A 12,351-nucleotide genomic window follows, 5' to 3' on the forward strand; every position below is an offset into this window, starting at 1 on the left:
TTGAATTGTTGTGACACCTGGTGGTTGTAGCGTTAGCTAAAAAACCAATGTTATCTAGCTCTCTAAAGAAAGACTCATAAAGGGGTTAGTTAAAATAGATGATAAAAAACCTTTGGCCTAAAAATACAAGGTTTCTTAATAAACCAAAACTGTAATAAACGATCAGAGTTTTCTGTGACCGCGAGTAGTAAACATTACGTTTTAAACTAAAACCCGTCTCCGTTCTTGTTAGAACCAGAACCATACAGTGGTGGTTTTCTTGATGACGTCACGGCTAATTTTTGATGACGTCACGTGGCTGATACGTGTAGGATAGGCTTATGCTATTGTACACAGAAAAAATTGTGTTAAAGATTTGAACACATTTTACCGTTCAAAAATCAGATTTTGGTTTCTTGATATGTTTAAGTGAGGAAAAAGTGTAATTTATTGAACACTTCGCTTAATTTTGGCGTTCAACTTCTAATTTTTGTTTCTATTTGGAAAAATTGTAACAGTTGAACACAAAATCTTAACACTTTCACAATGAACGCGTTAAAAATTTAGGAACAGCGAACGCAATCATTTGTTTTCATGTTCTGTAACCTTGCAGTTGAAGGCGTACTTCGACGAAGCTTATTCGATATATACTCTGTTCCAGCTTTGGTTCTCAGCACACTCTAAGCTAGATCTCTATGTAACGTAGCTTTGTGCGTGCTGACGACCGAAGCTGGAACAGAGTATACATCGAATAAGGTCCCGTCGGAGATAGGAAGTTGCTTATCCTATAGCGTGAAAACCTATTTCCTCACGCGCTTTGTCGCCCAAGAATGAATTTAAACTTGAAGTAATTATACAATCCAATGAATCAGTGGCGTCGCTAGGCTTTTTTTTCGGGGGGGGGGGGTATAGCCCCCTCCACCCCCAATTTCGAACTTAGACCCCTCTAAAATAATCCGTAAACCGTACCAAAAATTGGTCGTAGCCCCCTAAAGTTCTGTAGCAATACATGAAAAATTATATTGACAGATTCGTTAAGTTTCAATGAACCACTTATGCAAAACTTTGGTGTTAATTTCTTATAATAACTTTAAAACTGTTTGCCCGATACCCTTCTCCACCAAATTTCAAACCCTAGCGACGCTTATGCAATGAATATGAATGTATCAATTCGACTAAAAACCTGGTAAGCATCAGTCTGGGAAATAGCACACTTCCTCTGGTCCAAAACCAGTTTAGTATAGCTTGGACTAGTTTTTATAATTCAAAGAGTGCGGGTTACTGGTCCTCGGGACCAGTTTATTAATTCCAAATCTATAGGAGAGCAAAGGCTAGGACCAGTCCGGAGAACAGTTTATTATTTCACACACTAGGGGGTCATGGGTCCAAAGGAATAGTTTAAAAAATATCCTTATTTCCCAGACTGGTAAGCATATTTTTAAATAATAAATATTTGGAATGTGAATTTAATTAAACTACGCCTTGAAAACATTTCTTGGCAAAGCGCAGACGATGAGACGAACTCTCTGACAAAGCAATTTTTGCAATTCCAATTGCACTTACTTATGTTTGGGAAATTTTAATATTCCCTAAAATTCGTCTGCAACCTTTACTGCTGCTAAAGTGCTAATAAGAAAACCGATCCCGAAAGTAACAGCACATAAGTTTGGGCAGGATTTTTAAGCCTTGGCCCTTCAGAATATTAAAGGTGTAATCCTTTTTGTGGGTAAGTTTTAAGTAACTATTACGTGACAAAAATATATTTCAATACTTAATAGTCCTTTTACTAGCAAAATAACTTAAACCTCAGTACAGTAATACCAGAAGGGAATAAGAGAGAAGGGAGACATAAGAGCCAGCTTTGGTAACGAGAGTCCGACCAACCTCAAGAAAACCGCGAAAACTTTGCGCAAGTACACAGCTTTTAACCAATTTACTGCAAAAATAGTTCTTTAAGTTCTCCACGGTATCGGCCCATTTGTCTGCTAGATTTTCAGTCTCCAAAGGCTTAGAGCTGTTGATGTTTCGTTCTTGTGTAATTATAACCTCAAGTATGTATTTTATTGAAACTAATTTGTATTTTTTAATATTAATTCAGAATAATTAGTTTTCATCTATTTATTACCTTCAAATTATCGGATTTTGGTATGTTTTCAATTCCCGTGTATCTAAATTAATTGCACAGCTTGATTTCGTTTATCAACATGAAATTCGGCCATTTTTATCTCCTTCAATGTAAAGTTGTAAACAAAACTACTTTTTATTCCCTTCTTATGTGACGTCACAGCTAAGGCAGAAGTTAGATAGCCAATCAGTGAAGGGTAGTTGATTTGAGGTTAGTAAGACTGTTGTTACGAGTGTAAAGCATTATGGAGATATAAAGTGTGTCCCTTCTCTCTTATTCCCTTCTGGTAATACCTATTAATTATTAATTACAAGTAAGAAATTCTCGTACATATCTCTCTTGGACTGTAGAATGAGGGAGGTACTTAACATGTTCATATGCTTAACACGTAAAAGACGTTCAAAACCGAAACAAAAATCGTCTTGAACACATTAGAAAGTGAACATATTTTCACTTGAACATGTGCTCATTTTTGAACATGTATAGGAGAGAGTCGCATGAAGGTGTTCAGGGATTGTGTTCAGCTCCTGAACACATTTTCTGCATAATTAACATGTTCAGAGGCAGAACACTTAAATAAAAACACGTTCAAAATCGGAACATAAAGTGGCTTGAATACATTAGAAAAAGAACAGATTTCTATTTGAACAAGTTCTCATTTTTGAACATGTATAGGAGAGTGTTGCATGAAGGTGTTCAGAGACTGTGTTCAATTTCCTAACACATTTTTTTCTGTGTAGATCTTGGTAGGCTTATCCTATTGTAGATCCTGAAAGATAGGCTTATGCTAGGTTATTCTAGACTTACTATTATTATGAATCAGAATTTTTGTCAAAAACTTAATGAACACAATCAATTACAATTAATTCGCGAATGTACGCGTCGTTATTTAAGCAAATGTAGAATAAATTATATAATTGTAGCTTACGCGTCAAGTTTTTGTCACGAACTATGTTACAAAAATCTTCGATAAGTTTCGAAGGAGCTATACATGCTGCTATGAAATTTTTAACACTGTCGTAATCACTGTGAGACATAGTACCGCGACTTACATAATAGTTTTGATATATATCATTCATACGTTTTAGAATAGCTTCGTACATGCATTTAATAACTTCGGCTTGATCATTTAAAAGATTGAAGTGAAATCTCATAAAAATAAATTTGTCGTTCAGTTTTCCTGCCTCGGCCTTTGTTAGAGTGAAGAGGCTACCATCCTCGAATAAAATATTCCCCTCCATAACGGTAATTTTTATTTTCAAGTTTAAGTAGCGATAATTACCCCAGTCGCCAGTTTCCATAGCTGAATAGATTTCCGTCCACTCCTCCATAAATTACTTCAAAACTTTTCCGAGATGGTGACAATAGTTCCGTCTTTTTTATGTCAACAGTAGGCTTGGCTCGTATCCATTCACCCCGAACACCGCAGAGCATTCATTCCCTCGTCTAACGCGGGCGTTCACATGGAAATCTCCGACAAGGTTGGACATTGTTACGGCAGGTCTTTACGGCTTAAAAGGTTACAACCGAATGATCTTTATCGCGAGATTTTCTTGAGTGCGGGGTTAATAATTAGCCTGAGGATATATTGACTGATGCTTTTTTATTGTCCTTTATTGGCCACCCACCAGGTGGTTTAGGACCTTAAAAATGGGCGTGGCTAAACCATTTGTATTGTTATCAATGGAATCTGTATTTAGAGTGATTTATGACTCACACAAACGTGTTAAGACATTCCATCGGCTTTTTATTTATACGTAACCACGCTCAGACACGATGGCTTTTAGGGGCGTGGTTGAACCAGTTGTATTGTTATGATTGGAATCTATTTTCGGATTTATTGCTCTGTTAGTTGGTGACTCTTGCTACCACGTAACATTTAATTGATTCCAGGTGTTTGCCCCGAGGGCATTATCCTGACAAGTCTCTACATGTTTAAGATATTTTTGTTGCGTACCCGAAATTAAAGTAATATTTTTAAAATACCAAAATGCAAATTCAACTAGAAATACAGTTACTAGGATGAAAGTAACTGCCACTATTTTCCCTGGCTTTGAAAGAGCTTCGCGAATTAACGTCTGCTTAGTAACAGCGTCCATTTCAATCTAACCTTTCATCCACTTATTTGGGATATAAATAGCGGCTGATTTGGTCCGGACCTCATTTGATTGTTAGACACCGCCAGGATAAGACGAATCGAGAATTTACCCGTCTAGAAACGTTTGCTGGATTTTCGAGTACGTTTGTAAAACCGTCAGAACTAGCCCGTCATGGGTTTTACTATTTAAGTTCGGGGACGGACGCTGTTAAATGCCATTTTTGTGACTTAACGCTACGAGGATGGGAACCGAACGACAATGTTTCCGAAGAGCATCAGAAATTCAAGGCAGACTGTGATTTACTTCAAGGATTACCAGTTAATAACATGCCTATATTCATCCAAAGCCCACTGACTAAAGACATGCCAGCCTATATTCATCCAAAACCCACTGACTAAAGACATGCCACCAAACAGAAAGTACAGAGATGTCCCTCAAAAAGAGTGGGTGAAAGAAAAAGTCATTCCGCCAACTCAACCCATACCAACAACACTTACTCCGAATGACGATATTGTACTAAGAATTCAACGCGTTAATCTCGAGATAGCTATAATTGAAATGTTTATTCAAGAACTTTTGCAACAGGCAATTTAGATCATATTGTTGTTATATATTCCATGCCTTATTACGTTTCTAAATTATAAAACGTTTTAGAACCAGTCAATAAACTTGAAATGTAACTCTAAATAAAGCGTTGAAATAAATTTTAACTAAATTTATCAAAATTATTCAAATCATTCCCATTTTCAGTTTGGTCTTTGAGAGTTCCTCAAAGTGATTTATGGCTTTTGGGAGGGGTGAATGACCTCGGGTCCCTGAGATGCATTGGAATTGATTTTTTCTTTAATTGGGCCACGCCACAAGTTAGTTTATGACCTTGAAAAGGGGGCGTAACTTGAACAAAAGCATCTATTCTCTTTGTCCTTTTGGGCATTCCAAGAGGTGTATGGCCTTTAAAAGGGGATGAACTTGAACAAAAGAATTTATTTTGTCAATTCTTTAATGGGACCACCCACCAGGTGGTTTAGGACCTTAAAAAGAGGCGTGGCTAAACGAATCCCATTCGTCCGAAAATTTCTAGCCAGTATTTTAAAATCTAGCCCGATGGCGGTTTTCTATTAGAAGGGAATATTTTCCCATTCAATCGAATCCCATTGGAACGAATTCCCTTCAACCGAAAGTTCCAAGCTGGTATATTAGTTTATTTGATTTCGAAGTGGTCTGCGTCCCACAGTGGTCTAGTGGTAAAGCGTCGAATCATCACGCAGAAAATCTTCGTTTGAATCTCCATCAGGAAGGTGAGTTTACTAAAATCGAATTATAAGTATAATTCGGAATAATCGATAATAAACGAGTTTAATTTCCTTGCAGGTGCTGAACTTAGAAGGCAAATTTATAATTCAGCAGTATTAATAATAATGTGCCTTTTCCAAAACATTACTGTTATGTTAGGTTAGGTTTGGTTAAGTTATTTTAGTAGTATTTTATAAATCATTTAACACTGTTACGCCTTTTCCAAAATATTGATGTTTAGCTTCATTGACTTCTCAAATAATATGCCTTTTCCAAAACATTACTGTTATGTTAGGTTTGGTTTGGTTAGGAGGACGTCTCTTCCTCTTTGAAACGGTTATACACTTCAAGTAAGTGTATCCATGGAGAAAGGGGGAAGGAGTCGAAATCTTGAGCCGAACTCTGCCCCGTACCACGATATAATTTCCCACCAAAACGGGAGGATGGGGTGGGTTGAAATAGTGGGGGTCGCATCATCCATATCGTGGTAAACACACGTGACCTAGGTAGCTGGCGCCGTCTGTGGCACCATGGTGGCGGGTTTAATTTAATTGCCTTCTGCAAACTTCGTGGCGCGTACATTTCAACGGAGGAACGGAGTATTATTTGAATATGGGCATATATTGCGTGTATAAAAGCTGCAAAAACTACAACACAACTGAGCATTCGCGTAGTCTGGGAATAAAATATTATCCTGTACCGAAACCGAGGAGAAACTTCGATAGGTGTATATGATGGGTTAAGGCAATTAATCGTGCGGATATAAAGACCCATGATGATGTTAAAACACATCATTATGTGTGTTCCAAACATTTTATCGGTGGGAACGGACCAACGGAAGAATTTCCTGATCCAACTAAAGACACCCAACAGGTAATATTTCAACTACGTAAATCCAAAATTTTTGGACTGAATCACATATGCATAACATTACAAAATAAACAGATCTCAGTTGGTTTGGATTTACAATACGTCGAAGGTGATGATGAACCCACTGAGGAATATCATGGCCCGATTAAATCCGCCCAGAAGGTCACGATCAATTTAAATATTAATGCAACCCAAAATCATTTTATCCTAATTTTACTCTTTATACACATTATAAACAGAACCCTGTTGCGTTGGATCACACTTATTGTAAAAGACCACTGGGCAAAGGTGAGTTATTTACACATATTTGATCAACAGTTTTAAGTTTTAAACCTTTATATTTCACCCCTAGCTATCAGTTTGGCAACTGTAAATCCTTCCGCAGCTATGTTAGATAGTGTGATACACCCACCGGTTACCACTCCAGATATAATAACATCTCCCTCAGTTACCTTGGATATTGTGATACCGCCGTTGGTTGCTACTCCAGAAATGGAAACATCTCCTGCATCTACTTTGGATATTGTAATATTGCCAACGACTACCACGTCAGAAATGATAACATCTCCTGCTTCTACCCAGAAAACTTTATTACCTTACCCAGCTACGACATTGGAAACTCTAAAACCTCCCACAGCTACACTGGATACATCAACAATGCCATTGGTTACCACACCAAAAGGTATGGCACCACACCTAGCTATCAATTCTACATCGCTGTGTTACACATCGGTGGAATTACATCCTCTGAAGAAACTAGCACAGGAGTTTTTATGTCATCGGCTAGCAAATTTAGATACTTGTGACTGGTCTATGGATATTCTAAAAGAATCAGAGAGCCATTTACTTAGTATAAAATGCTTGAAGTTTAGAAGAAGTGAGAATAATGGCTTTGTTACGGTCGAAATACCGCATTCTCAAATCCCTAGTGTGTATTTTTGCAACACAGTATCACCTGCTCATATATTATTTTCGTCAAGCTCAGTTGACTTTGGTGGCTCTGTTTCATGTATCAAGGAGTTGAACATCTTATTATATGAAATAGAAAATTGGCAAACTTGTCAAGGTATACAAGGTGAATTGTTTGCACGTTTCAAGGAGAAATCCTTAAAACCCGCATATGTTTGCTCCACTAGTCAATCGATTAGATCGGAAAAATGTCAAAAATTATTTCTTAGACAACGTACAAGAATTTGCCCATCATGTCGAATTACAAAGACTGTTTTGCATAATCGAAAGCACAGAGAAAAAGTACATAGCTTGAAAAATACTAATATACGTTATATGACCACAGATAATATCAAAAATCGTTTCCTGATAGTAAATACAAGAAACAAAGCTTTAAAGAAGAAAGTTAAAGCGCTGGATTTAAAAGTGAAGAATAGCTTCAAAAAGGATGGATTTTTTATGCCTGAAGAAGAGAGTCGGGATTTCGAAGAAATTATTGCAAAAAATCCATTTGAATGCAAATCAGTTTTTCAAAAGCTATTGATGCGTGAGCAATTAAAATTAATTCGAAACAAAAAATCCAGACCAAGAAAATGGCATCCAGCAATCATCCAATGGTGCATTTCCATAAAAGCAAAATCACCTAGTGCCTATGAAGCTATTCGTCAAGCATTTTCCCTGCCCTCGCAAAGAACGCTATACAATTACACTGTAGACCTAACAACTAAAAGTGGCTTTAATGACGCTGTTCTTTTGGAAATGATGGAAAAAATAGATATAGTCAATTTAGAGGAACACCAAAAGTATTTTTCGCTAGTGCTGGATGAAATTCAAATCAAACAGGATTTAGTGTTCAACAGTAGCACGGGTGAATTAATTGGAGGTATCAAGCTCAACCAATTTAGAAATGAAGTATCGGAGTTAGAAAATCGCTTAAAAGATACCACAGATGATGGAAATATACCCTTGGCAAATCACGTGCTTCAGTTGATGGTGCGAGGTTTGACGACAAATTTTAAATACCCGTACGCCTTTTTTCCTTGTGGAAATTTACAAGCAGATGATCTGTACTCGATACTTTGGGAAGCTATTGAAAACCTACAGGCAGCTGGATTTAGAATTCTCACAGTGGTATGCGATAAAGCTTTAACCAATATGAAATTAATAAAACTTTGCACAGAAGGTGTTCAAAAACTGAAGAATCATAGAGTAGGGTATCAAGCCAAAAATCCATTCAACAACGGAGAACCACTTTACTTCGTTTCTGACGTATGTCACAATATAAAAACCGCAAAAAATGCCCTTAACAACAGCGGAAAAATGAAAAAACACAAGGATGGTACTTTCCAGCCAATTAGACTTTTAAAAAAGAATGGCAGGCTTCTCCTATGGAAGCACATAGCCGATACATACGAAATAGATTCAAATTCTCTACTACGATTAGCACCTAAATTAACTTATAATCATGTTCATCAAAATCCGCACAGTTGCATGAGGGTAAAACTTGCAACCCAAGTTCTGAGCACCACCTCTTCCAACGCCGTGGAAGAACTGATTGGTGAAGAGGCAATAGAAACTGTAAAATTTTTACGACTGTTTGATACTTTCTTTGACATCCTAAATGTATCGAACACTCATACATACTTTACAAAGAAATAGCCAGCTTTGGAACCATTCAAGAGATTAGATGATTGGCGTTTTAAGGTAAAAAGTACTAAATGCTATTATCAAAGAGAATGAGAGAAAGGTACCTGTGTGCCTGAATAAGGGTGATTCCTAGAGAAAAGGTTTTAAGCTACCCAATCCCTTGAACACGCCATTACTTAAGAATTATTTATCCATTCTCTTTGCTGCAATTATCAGTGAAAAATTAAACATCCATTCATTCTGACGTTCATTAATTTTTAGTGGCTACAAGAGGAATTTCTTGGTTATTTAGATGAGTGGGAAGCCGAGGTAAATCAAATAGATGTCGATGAAGATTTTGACCGATCAAAAATGCTCCTTAGCAGGGAAACTCTGGAGGGTATTCGAATAACTGGTTTGTGTTTAAAATATTTAAAACTACCACAAACTTTACTATTAATATATTTCAATTTTAAATCGACCATTTCAGTATACGCAACTAATGATGTTGTAAAGTTTTTGCTCCAAAAAGGAGCACCTTACGTTTTAACGGCGAAACTAAACCAAGATTTCTTGGAAAATTACTTTAGCCGGCAGCGAGGGTCATGCGGATCTGGTGAAAACCCAACAATAAGTCAATATGGACAAGGATCGAAAAGGCTTAAACTAATGAAATCTTTAATTCCAAGAGCGAAAAATGGAAATTACACAGCGACCAAAAAAAAAGAATTAATAGAAGGATATTGGCTCGAGATACTTTTCGAGAATTAAAATAATATGAAATAAACATATTTTTAACTATTGGTTTTTTTTCTAGGAACATAAAACTTTCAGTTCTTTCCGAATGCCACTGCTGGTTAAGCAATCCTTTTTCGACATCTGGACTGCGTTCTTAACCTTTCTTGTCAAGCCTTTCAAATTACAATTAATGACAATTGAGAAACACTTTTTCCTGGCAGCTTTCGAATTTTCTTTTCCATCGGCCCATAACTGTTCCCAAGTCTGCATTATGTAATTATCATTTTCCAAATAGTCAGTAATCTTAGATTTTTTGGTTTCATTGTCCTTTAAAGGCGCCTCAGTTTTAACGGTATGGGCAATCAGACCGCATACGTGCTTAAAAAACTGAAATGCTATTGCTGAAAGGTATAATAGGTCCCCTCTATCCTGCTTGGTAGTCCAGCCGTGGTATATTTCTTTAGCCTCGCTTTTCTTAACCAAACAATTTGCCCAAAACTTCGGGCACTCGTATAAACCAATTAATTGATTTACTGCGTATCCAGCTATCTGATGAATTGTTTTCATTTCTCTACTTCTTGCTTCATCAAGCTTTAAAATCTTCCTTTGTGGTTGCTTTACTACACAGTGCTGATCCACACTGGACAGAGATTTCTCTTTTTCCAAAGAACTGGAATGTATTTCGTTAAATAGGCGTTGGGGAAAAATTGTTGTCACTAGGTCTTTATCTTTGTGACTAAGATTCCTGAATGATTCCATTGGATAAAACGACTGTCTTAAAATCATCTTTAAACTCATCAGAGGTCAAAAGCTCGTGCCTTTTGGCTGTAAACCGGTTTTTATCGAGCAACCCAGTTTTACAATCGGCGAAAATGAACAACTTATCAAATGCTTCTTCTGATAACTCTCTAATTTTAGTTTTTCGTAATTCTTCTAATGCATCCTGCAATTGAATGACTATTAGACATTAAATACTATAAAGTATTGAAATGAATCAACTCATATTTATGTAGATAGTTGGTATCACTTAGCGTAGCCGGGTAGCTCAACTAATGTAGCTCGGTGCCTCAGCCATTTCCTTTACCATTAATACTTACAATAACAGATTTTGATCTCCCAATATATGTAACCTTATTTAAGTTCGAAGCATTAGAAAGAATACTTGCTAAGTTTTCTTTCAAGAATTTTTTATCAAACTTAATACCTGCAAAAGTATTAACACAAGTGACACATCAGCCTTCTTTCTCCAAGATCATATTAACCAAAGCTTAAGAGAATTTTTACCTGAATCAATCTTTCTTTGTTGCGCCTTTGTGGGTTTTTTTTAAATTAGTGATCTTACAATAATTATGGTCCTTTTGAATCACATAGTTCTCCATGATACTACTATAATGTAGTTAAACCGGCCAAAGTCATTATCTAAAACGATGGAAGACTGCAACCATGCTGCTGCTATATTTTGAATTTGCTAAGTCGAGACAAGGTCGAGAGAGGGCGTGATAAATGTAACCAAAAAGCATCATGGTGGTTTTACCACGGTGTGCAAGAATCTTTCCCCATTCCATCCCCCGCAGTTTTCTCCCACTTGGGGGTGAAACTTATTACGCATAGTGACCGAGAAACGCTACTCAATTCGACTCCTCCCCCCTTTCTCCATGGTGTATCCCTTATGAAATGAAAAAATAAATAAATAAAACCATCAAATTCTACTCTATTTGAGTCTTTTTGGGTATGCAATATTGGGTTAATTGGAATAGGAGAACTGGGAATTGGGTTGAATGAGGTTTGGGTAAATGGGAATTTGGTGTTTTAAATTGGGTGAAATGGGGGGTAACATTAATTAGTACCCAAAAAGTTATAAGTGCAATATGACCTTTTATTTTTCATATATTTGCGTACAAAATATGAAAACATTAATTGGCTAAAACATTTTTATAAGAAGATAAATATAGAGGCTTTTTAGACCAAATTACTGCCAATAATTTGCCGCCAAATTCGGCTACATTTCGGTCGAATAGAATTCTGTCGAATGGGTTTCGGTCGAATGGGCCAGGAGTGGAATTGACTGCTTTTCCCGAAAAGCATTTGTTGTGCCCATGAAAAGAAAACACGCGGCCAAAGCTGCGGAAGCCCTCGAAATAATCATTGAACAAAGCAAACCTAAAGCCATCTGCCAGGTAAAGAATTTATTAATTCAAGTACGCAAAAACTTCTTTAGAAAAATAAGATCAAATACGGTTCTATGACGTCAGAAAAATTACACTGTCCTTTTGTAGAAAGATTAATTGAAACTTTGAAACATCGAATATTCAAAATGTTGACTCATTTCAATTCTCATAGATATATAGATCATTTGACAGACATAGTTAAAGGCTACAATGCCTCTTATCATTCCGTAATAAAAATGGCACCCGATAGTGTTTCCCCGTTTAACGTTCTGGAAGTATACAAAAACATTTACAAACCAGAATTGAGTAATAAGCACCTTAAAAAAGACGTAAAATTTCGTGTCGGCGATTTTGTAAGAATAAGCAAACTTATACCAGCATTTTCTAAAGGCTACGAGGCAAATTATTCAACGGAAGTATTTGTCATTTCCTCTATTTTGAACTTCAGAAAACCAGTGTTATATCGTCTGAAAGATTTGGACGACAAGCATATAACGGGGCTGTT

At 36.6% G+C, this 12,351-nt stretch overlaps 1 long non-coding RNA gene across 1 annotated transcript; it reads left to right on the top strand.

Annotated features, from left to right (window-relative positions):
* Window positions 1-6,480: 6,480 nt before the first annotated feature.
* LOC149588014 (uncharacterized) lies at window positions 6,481-6,740 on the top strand. Its single transcript, XR_016380170.1, has 3 exons — window positions 6,481-6,528; window positions 6,606-6,654; window positions 6,719-6,740. It is a non-coding gene; the product is annotated as an uncharacterized LOC149588014 (long non-coding RNA).
* The last annotated feature ends 5,611 nt before the right edge of the window (window positions 6,741-12,351 follow it).

Source organism: Phalangium opilio, unplaced genomic scaffold (assembly GCF_054372755.1).
Source record: "Phalangium opilio isolate 3A_F unplaced genomic scaffold, DU_Popi_V2 ptg000810l_1, whole genome shotgun sequence".
NCBI classification, from domain to species: domain Eukaryota; kingdom Metazoa; phylum Arthropoda; class Arachnida; order Opiliones; family Phalangiidae; genus Phalangium; species Phalangium opilio.